A 10,343-nucleotide genomic window follows, 5' to 3' on the forward strand; every position below is an offset into this window, starting at 1 on the left:
GTGAGTGTTTATTAATATTACACAGGAAATAACAAGTCACCTTGCTTCCAGCCAATGGAGCCAATCCATTTGTACATTGGAACTCCCCCTCCTCCACCTAACCTTTTTGTAAAAGTTGTCAAATATAGAAATAGCCTTTTATTGCTAGAGCAAAGAAGCTTAGAGAAAAGCACAAGCTGAAGCTGGAAATGATGACTTTGTCTCAGGAAAGGAAGTGGCATTCACGAGGGAGGAGAGTTGTAAGGCCCTGAGAGGGTTATCATAGCCTGCAAGAAGACAAGTACCCAGAGCAGACCAGAACAGGTGGTCTTTCCTTACTTTTTGCAGCTCAGGACTTCTACTGAAGGAAGAACTAGAAGCTGTTTTTGTGTGACCACAAGCTTAGGTTATCAGTCAAGAAAATATAGTTATTTTTCTTTTCAGAGTATGAGATCAGTGCTTTTGAATGAACCCTGTTGTTGTAAGGTGCTGAGTTAATCACCCACACTTGCCCACACACAGGTATAACTCGGTAGAGATGCCTGAACTCTGTAAGCTGAACTGTCTATTGCAGTTAGGGTTCTGGTGCCCAGAGTGACCCAAACAGGGTAGAAAGTGGGTTTCAGAATGCTTCTTTAGCTAGTTCATTCACTTCTGGTTAGTAATAGCAGAGGGCTCATTCCCCAGTGCACCCCCAGCTTCCTCCATTGTAAAGTGAGAAACTTGGATAGATGACTTTTTAAGGTACCCCTGTTTCTAGGAGCCTCTGATTGTGTCACAATGCATAAATCCCCAACCCCCACCTGTAGTGAATCTGAGTAACAAGACTGTCCTGAGGGAAGGGAACGCTAACAGTTTCCTAGTGGCCTCACACAGCGCAGCCGCAGAGAGAGGAGTGAGGAACAAAAGGTAGTAGAAGCAAGATCTCTGGTGATATATTAGGTGAGGGTTACTGACCATAGCCCACACTTTCAGCACGGTTAGAACCTACTAGATGTATTTTACCAGCCATGACACATATATGTGAGAAGGAGCCTCCTATTGGGAACTTTTCCAAAGTCTAATAAAGCCGTACTTTGCTCCCTCTGACCTTGGCCCAGGAACAGGTAAGTCCCACAATCTCTACCACCTTATAAACACTGAGATGGGCTATAAGAAAGGACTATAGAGGCTCTATTTTGAGGCTTAGACCAGCAAGTAGGCAGAAAAATGTCAAAACCACTAATTTAATTTTTTGGTGGCTTTGGGAGTATATAGGAAAAAAAAAAATTTCTGCTTCACACTGCAAATCTTGCTTCAGTTCCTTCATCTACTGTACCCCAAAGTTAAGAAATGGCCGGATGAATATGCAGTGCTACTGTCAGATGTAGGTAGGGGGTGAAAATGAGGAAAACAAAGTATAGGTGAGCTTGGGTTAGGAACATCTCGGCCTTTCTTTTTCTCTCTTTTCTCCCCGCTAGTCTCCCCTTGCCTTCCCTTGCCTCCCCTCCCCGCTCCTCTTCTTTCCTTCCTTCCCATTCCTTCCTTCCCTCCCTTTCCCTCCCCCTCATCCCCCCTCCTCTTTCCTTCCCTCCCCAACCCTCCTCTTCCCTCTCCAACTCTCTCCTTCCCCTCCCTTCCTCTCCCCTTCCCTTCCCTTCCTTTCCTTTCTTTGTCAAACGTAACTGGAGTGTTTACTCTATGCCGTGGCACTACATCAGGAATTAGAAATAGAGATACTAAAAATATGTCTTGATGTTGATTTATTAAAATAATTGTGCTAAGCAGTGTACAGTGTTTAGTTTAGCAAACAAAGTATAACGTGGTAGATAAATGTGGAAAGTAGCACAGGAATAGACAAAGCCACAATTCACTTTGTTAGGACAATGGTGAATAATTGACCAATGTGTTGACAACTGAATGGGTGAAGGTGACTTGGAGATTTCCAGGTGGAGGTATCGGGAAAGGCATTCAGGGTGTGGAATGGTATGAAAACAATAAACAGGGTAGTGGGGAACAGTGTAGTGTTTGGTGTCATTGGATCACAGGGCCTGGAGGAGGGATGTGGAGAGTGCTGGAAGATGAGGCTGGTAAGGTCAGTTGCTGTCAGATCGTGTAAGGTCTTGCCAATGAAGTTCTTCAAAATTATTTCTGGCTTAGGAGGCCATGAAGATGACTTTAGTAGGGTGGGTGGGACAAGGGTCCTAATTGGCTCTGTATTTTAAAGAGATCATTCCAGGGACAGCGGTGGGTGGAAGCTAAGAGGTCAGTTGGAGAGCTGCTGAAATGGGCTGAGGTGGGATTCGAGCCAGCTCTCCATGTCCACAGGCAGAGAAGTGGGGGCTGACCAACTCTAGTGTTGGGAAAAGCCACATGGAATTACCCCAGTGTTGGGACATCTCTAACAGTGAGGGACTTTTCAAGCTACTCCTCACAGAAGAGAAGCGAAGTGACAGCTTCTTATATGTCTTAGACAGATCTCAACATAGTAGATGCCCTGAAGGTTCTGGAAAGCTTTAAATTCCTTTGTATAGCAACCTGATGAATAACAAGGATCTCTTTGCTGGTGTGAATGAAGTTGTTGTAGCAACAACAGCAGACAGCATGAAACCAAACTGATGTTTTCTCCGTGGTGTGGGAGGCTGATGGAGAGAAGAGGAAGGAGAGAAAGTCTCCATGTCTGAGCTGACCTCTGCAACCAGCTGTGCTCAGGAGCCTCAGGCCTCATTGTCCCCATGGGTGTTGTGATCAGTGCAGTAGGCGGTAGTCCAGGCTAACCTACTGAAGTGGCTGTGGGCTCTGGGTGTTACCTCCTCCTCTCCAGGACCACTGTCTAGCAAGAGAGGTTTGTAACAGGTGATCTCAGAGACTTTCTCTGGATTTCCTACTATCTGGCACCTTGGGTCTAGTTAGGTCTATTAAAGGTTTATTGAATAAACACATAAATGAATGGATGGATTGCGTTGAAAGTGTAAAATGCCTGCATCACAGAGCCCTGGAACTTTGTGTCTTAGAGTCTGATTTCAGGGTGAAGTTCCTCTCTTGGGGTGATAGAGAGGGAAGGGATGGGTGCATTCTGTCCTGAATTGTGGAAAATGACCACACTGAAATCTGAGCCTCTCTTCCGGGTACACATTTGTTCCCAAGGGTTGGCCTGCACAGTTGGCCATGGACACCTGGGATGCTGTGCAGGTTGTATGTTTTCCTGCAACATTTGGTAGAACGTTTCAGGCTGGGCTGTGGGGAGGAGAGGAGGATTATCCAAACCAGATGTTTGGAGGCCATCTCTCTGACACAAGTGAGTAATTAGTTTTAAGTGATTATCCATGTGACCAGTCTGGGGGCACTCACCCCTTGGGGCTGGGGAAGCGGCTTTAGCTGGCCACCCCCTGATTGGAGAAGAAGCAGGAGTTGAGGAGGGCTGCCTGCAGGTGTGTACCTGTGTGGGGAGATTACTTCAGGAAAAAGCTGCATGAATCAGATGTCAACGGCAGGGCAAGCAGGGCACATCCATCTGTGATGGCTCTGGACTGTAGAGCCGGTATGGCTGGCTGAGCAGTCACAAGATGCTTCTGTGTGTGTGGAACAGCACAGGGTTATGGGAAAGCCACTCTTATGGGCCCAGGAGTGTCCTGTAGGAACTGACCACTGAGAGTCCTCCCGATGCTGGGCGTGCTAACTAAGGGTGGGGCTTCATGGCTATGACGACCAGCTGCCCTGCCATCCTCCCTGCCCTGTGTGGCTTCCACAGCCTTGGTTCTATGTCAGCCTCAAGCTGTGTGTAAGGCTCCAGGCAGAGGAGGGGGACACCCTGTATGGACTGACATGAGCCTCCTGTGGGAAGAGGGGTTCAGCATAACCACTGCATCGAATCCCAAAAAAGAGAGGCACGTTTCTTGTGTGTATGTGTGCATGACCCTCATGAGATTTGTACCTGAAACAAAAATGAATACAAGGAAGTGACAGAATTGCTGCCACTTTAAGTTCCCATTGGGGTGCAATGCAGACACAAAAGAGGGAGGGATAGTGCCACCACCCCCCCCCCCCCAATGGTGGGGAGGCAGGAGCAGTTTCACAGACAACACAAGATCAAGATCCAAAGCGCTTGAGTTCTTCTTTTAACAGTAGACCAATAAAATCTGCTCTTTTCACATTGATTTTACACTCCAAAAGGTTTCAGAGAGGAGGACTCAAACCTGCAGTGGCTCCTTTGGCTTTCACAGAGGGACCCAGGGGGCATTTGGCCATTCGTCTCCACTCCCTGTGTCCTCTCTGGCCCACACTTCTACAGATTCCTGTTCTCCTTGTGATCCCAGGAGGAAGCCTAAGGTGTTTTTCTTGAGACAGACAGCTCATTGAAGGGGAGAGCTGTCCTCATTGGGCCTCTGGGGGTTTGGTTACTGTCCCTCCACCTGTACCTGAAATTCAGGGTGCAGTGGGTGCGTGGGCAGGGGAGGAGCCAGACCTTTCTTCCTCCACCCCACAGGAGCAAGACTGCTGTTTGCCAACACTGTCCCCTTTGTCTCTTCACTAAGACCAAGGGCATTCTGTACAGAGCGCTGTGCTTAATTATTAACACAACTTAGCCTTTGCATCCTTCCAACAACCTCATGCTGAAGACACAGTTACTACTCAAATCTAACAAGTAAGGAAACTGAGGCACAGAAGGTTTAATGTTACACTTCTATAGCTCTTATTTGACACCAGGCCCTGTTTTAGGCACATTAGGTGGGTCATATATTTAATCCTAGTGAGAACTCTGGGAACACCCAATGCTTGGAAACAAGACAAAAGTTGGATTTCATATTCTCTTGAGATCATACTGAACATTGTCTAGCAAGCCCACTGTGTCAGGCAGAATATTGGCTCCCTGAAGGTGTCCACACTGGATCCTGTGAATTTATGATGTCATGTGGTAAAAAGGACTTTGCAGATGTAATTAAGGTTATAGGGTTTCAGATAGAGATATTCTACTGGATTGTCTGGGAAAGCATGACCTAATCACTGGAGGCTTTAATAAAAGCAGAGACTGCTCTCCAGCTGTTGTCAGTTTGAGAGATACAGCAGAAGAGGAATTGGAGACATCCGAGGGACTTGACCTGTGTTGCTAGAGAGGGCCACATGGAAAGCAGCAGAAGGACCACAGCCCCTGGCTGACAGCTAGCAAGGGAGTGGGCCTCCGTCCTACTTTCCACCTAATGGAGCTTGGAAGTAGAATCTCCCCACAGCTCCCCAGTAGGAGCCCAGCTGCCTGGCACCTTGGGTTTGGCCTTGGAAACCTGGAACAGAGAAACCAGTTGAGCTAAGCCAGACTTACAGACTTATAGAATCATGAGATAATAAGTTTGTTATTTAATTTTTTAATTTTTATTTTCACATTTTTTTTATTTTTTAAGGTTTTATTTATTTATCTGACAGAGACAGAGAGCACACAAGCAGGGGGAGGGGCAAAGGGAGAAGCAGACTCTCCACTGAGCAGGGAGCCTGATGCAGGGCTTGATCCAGGGACTCTGGGATCACAACCCCAGCCGAAGGCAGGTGCTTAACCTACTGAGTCACCAGGAGCCCCTGTATTGTTTTAGGCCACTAAGTTTGTGGTAATTAGTTTCAGCACCCATAGGAAGCTAACAATGCCACCCAAGATTTTTTGAGGGTGCTGCTATCCACTAAAACATTGAGCTATGATTGGAAATGCTCTATTCTACCCTTTCCCACACGGTAGTCCCTAGCTATATCTGGCTATTGGGCTCTTAAAATGTGGCTATTGAGATACTGAATTTTTAATTTTATTTATTTTTAATTAAGTTTGAATTTAAGTAGCCATATGAGATTAGTGGCTACCATATTTGATGGTGTGGTTCTAGGTCATCTCACTTATGTTTCTTGTTACTTAGGGTCCACACTCTTCAAATCAGCTGTTAACGTGTAGGTTTTGTTTGGTAGAGATGTATAATAGACAAGATAACTCCAAAGATAATGGATTTATTGCCTACAGTATTTTAACCAGCTTTATAGCAAATCTAATGGTCTTATTCTGATATAATTTTTTCAGTGTTTATAAAATCTCAATCCCTCAAATGTTCTTTGAATAATTTTTACAACCTGTTGGTCCCCAACTTAATAATGAGTTAGAAAAAGCTTTGAAGCTATGCACCCTATGTTTGTGTTATGTTTTTTTTTATCTTCTTGAAAATGATGCTATTACTAGATACTGTATTATCCTCATTTTACAGATGGTGAAATTGAGACACAAAGGTGTAGGTAATTTGCCCAAGGTGTCCTAGCTAATGAGAATTACAGCCAGAATAATGCCAGAGGACATACTCTTAATTAGCACAAGAAACTGTCTCGGTTTATTTGTACAATAATCCAAAAGCACTACATCAGAGCCTCTTGAAACTTGCTTAGGGGAGCCCTGAGAACAGTGAATATTGATAAGGCAGAGAGATGCCCAGCTGTGTGGGGTGGCAGGAAGCCCCAGGGACTGGCAGACATGCATATTAAAACCATGCCAAGGAAGGACTGAGGCTACTTCCTGGTGGCCATTTTTCTTGATTCCTAGGGTTGTTATTTTTGCTTGGTGCTTTTTGAGGAAGCTGTATAGAGAAGATGTCAGAACTCTCTCAGCAAGTGACTTAGCTAGTTTCCCATTTCAGATATGTCTAGTAAGGTAGTCCACTTGCAGAGTCACACCCATCAACTGTTGTAAAAAAAAATTCCCTCCCCCACTGTGATAATGTCATAGTAAATATGAGTTTTACTTCTCTGGGAGGTGGTGGATCTCTGTGAGGGCTACAAGACAAGATCTGTTACTCTAGGCCTATGGCAGGAGGTTCCACCTGTAGCAAAGGGGGCACGCTCCTCTCCCCACACTTAACCTGGTGTTGGGCTTCCCCAAAACTACCAAAGCTGCTTTCAATCCAGGATTTCTGGGTGGCATTTGAGATGCCTGTCTCTTCTGCTTGGAGTTCCCAATTAATTATTCCTTTTAGGGAAGGCCATCATGAAACTGACTTCACCTCAAGAAAAGAGTGGATTTGTGAAGAATATGGACTTTTTTTTTAAAGATTAAAAAAAAAGGAAAATCTTTTATCATAAACAAATGGTAACAATGAGCCTAGCTACTACTTTGGAGCTTATACTATGCGAGAAGCATGTAATTGTCATTTTATATACATTATACATTATCTCATTTATTCCACCCCAATACCCAAGAAATTAATTCATTTTTTCATTATTCAATAGGTGATGGAACAGACTGGTAGAGGCTGGCATGATGACGGAGGCAGGATGAGCCTCTGTATCTGTATGACCCAAAACCTGTGTTATTCTGAGTATTAGAAAACACAAGATAAAACTTAGTATCTTCCATTCTTGTATCTCTAATATCTACCCCCTAGTCTGAATTTATTGGTGCTTTATAAATATTTGCTGAACAAGTAAGTGCTTGGTGATTAAAAAAAAAAAAGCTATACAACAACTCTTTCTTTGTTTATTCCACAAATATCTATTGGGTACTTGCTGTTTGCTGGGTGTTGGCTATGTGCTATGGTGTAAAGAACAAGGGATATAAAATGAAAAGAGATACCTTCATGGGAATGCAAAATGGTACCACTATTTTGGAGGACCGTTTAGTTCAAAACTAAACATACTCTTAGTATATAATCCAGTAATCGTGCTTCTTAGTATTTACCCAAAAGTGTTGAAAACTTATGTCCACACAAAAATCTGCACACAGTGTTTAGAGCAGCTTGACTTATAGTCACCCAAACCTGGAAGAACCAAGATATACTTCAGTAGGTGAATGGATAAATAAACTAGAGTGCATCCAGATAATGGTGTATTATTTAACATGAAAAAGATATAAGCAACCCAGCTATCAAAAGACAAGGAGGAAACCTAAATGCATATTACTAAGTGAAAGAAGCCAGTCTGTATGACTCCAATTACCTGACTTTTTGGAAAAGACAAAACTATGGAATTAATAAGAGAAAATTAGCAGTTGTCAGGGGTTGAGGGAGGGAAGTATGAACAGATGAAGCATGGAGGTTTTTAGGGCAGTGGAATTTCTCTGCATGATAGTGGTTTAATGGTGGATACATGTCATTCTACAAACCTATAGCACGTATATCAAACACCAAGAGTGAACCCTAAGGTCAACTGTGAACTTTGGGTGATTACAATGTGTTAGTGTAGGTTTAGCAGTGGCAACACAGGTACTGTTCTGGTGGGGGTGTTGGTAATGGAAAAGGCTCTGCATGTGTAGGGTCAGAAGGGCATACGGGAAATCTCTGTACCGTTTTCTCAATTTAGTTGTAAATCAAAAACTGCTCTAAAAAATGAAATAATAAGAAAAAAATAGGCACCTGAAAAGTACATGGTCTGAGGGTCAGGCTAGAGTTTGAGAGCTTATTTCTACTTGTTAATGATGAGAGATCTTCTCAGTGATAATAACTGTGATACCATTGTTTTGTGGAATGCTGAGAAGGACAATTTTCAGTGGATTAATGCAATGAAGTGCTCATTCTCCACTAAATGTTATTTAATGGTTTATAATATCTTGAGTATGTTCTTGGCTTGTAACTTTTGGGGATTGCAGACATTTATTTATTTATTTATTTATTTAATACTGTCTACCTCTAGTGGAGTTTTAAAGGTTTTTGTTCAAGAGGAAAGTTTTCAGAACTACCTAAAGCGATGTGACATTTTATCTGCAGGTCAGGAGCCACATCATGGAATCCAAGGAGTTCTAGAAAGTTGGTGTGTCCTTTATCACAAGAACAGGCTGAAGTATAACCAAAGACAGTGGGCAACACATTGGTTTGGATGTCAGAGGGACTTGGGATAGAAACTTGGCTCTGCCACTGATTAAATAGTGAGCTTTGAGAAGTTACTTGCTTTTCTCGAGTGTCAACTTTCTTATCTGTGAAATTCATTCCTTTCAGGGTTACTGCAATGACAATATAGGGAAAAGAACATGGCATAGCTTTGGCTTAATGGAAGCATTTCATCAGTGATAACGATAGTGATTGTTACTTCTATTACCACTTTGCTCTTCATCCCCAATCTCAAGTGGTGCAAGTTTCGCCATTTCCTTTTCCTTTGCTGGAGGAGATAAAACTATGATTCTTTGGATGGAAACCAGAATTAAAATATCATGATTTCATTGTTTTCTCTAAGTTAAAGATACCACCAGATATTGATGGGCCAATACTCTGTCAGTTTTGCCAGGCTAAATCTTTGGCATTTTGCTGCTCCAAAGAAAACCTTTCTAGGTTGTGTGTTGTGTGGAGTATCAAAACATTAGTTTCTCCTTATGTCTCTTGTGGGCCAACTCCTCACAACCTATTACAGTCTTGAGGCTGGTGGTTTCTGATAGATGCCTATCAGACCAACTCATTTTGGTCTGGTGGGCTACCTGGATGATATCCATTATTTTCCTTCCTTTCTTATTTTAAAATATTTTATTTATTGATGTGACAGAGAGAGATAGAAAGCACAAGAGGGAAGAATGGCAGAGAGAGAGAGTGAAGCAGGCTTCCCGCTCAGTGGGGACCCTGGGATCCAGACCTGAGTTCAAAGCAGAGGCTTAACTGAGTGGCACAGGTGCCCTGATACCCATTTTCAATCTAAATATGCCATTTTATTTTTGGAAAAAGTGCTTTTCAGAGGAAAATGAAAATTACAATGGGAAATCGTGCCTGACAAGGGAAAAAACATTTTGAGTAATTTTTGTCTTAATTGAAGTAACTTTGAAAACTTGGACATTGTAGAATTTCCACACATCCTCTCCACCAAAAACAGGTGAAGTAAAGAGTATTTTCTACAAAGCAAATGTCTGAGCTACTCTCCCCTTCCTAGCCCATAGTGATGACGGTGAGCTTCATGGCAGTCAAGCTTACTGCCCTCCAGAAACATGTTTTATTCACCCCCTGGTGAGCAATTAGAAGTTTTATGGCTTAAACAGGGAGCAGGGTAGAGTCAGGCCTGGGGAGTTGGCCATAGTTATTTAATCATAAATTTGGTTTTGGTTTTTACATTGATGAAAAATAAGCACTACCTCCTCTGTTCCAGAACAAATTGATCAATAATTTAGGTTCCAAATAGACATTGCAGATTTTTTGTTCTCTCCTGTTTCATATTGGGAAAAGCTACCAAATGGTTTTTCTTTTTAGAATATTGGGTTACTTTATGATTACAGCTTGACTGAGGGGCTGGTTCTCTTATAGTGCTCAAGGACCTTTCGTGATGCTGGAGTGTGTGTGTTTATTTGTAGGTGTGCACATATCACAGCCCCATGGTACTCTACTGGGTTCCTAGGGCTGACACCACATTTCAGTGATATCAGTTTTTATGTGGAGACTCATCTTTTAGAACAAAGTATC

The 10,343-nt window shown here is 43.0% G+C and overlaps 1 long non-coding RNA gene across 1 annotated transcript in view; it reads left to right on the forward strand.

The window, feature by feature from the left end:
• LOC309863026 overlaps nucleotides 1–7,399 on the forward strand; it is a 98,040-nt gene extending 90,641 nt beyond the window's left edge. The window contains exon 12 of the long non-coding RNA XR_014310856.1: nucleotides 7,204–7,399. This is a non-coding gene — a long non-coding RNA (uncharacterized lncRNA). The remainder of the gene's footprint in view (nucleotides 1–7,203) is intronic.
• The last annotated feature ends 2,944 nt before the right edge of the window (nucleotides 7,400–10,343 follow it).

Source organism: Mustela nivalis, assembly GCF_964662115.1.
Source record: "Mustela nivalis genome assembly, chromosome: 4".
Classification (NCBI taxonomy): domain Eukaryota; kingdom Metazoa; phylum Chordata; class Mammalia; order Carnivora; family Mustelidae; genus Mustela; species Mustela nivalis.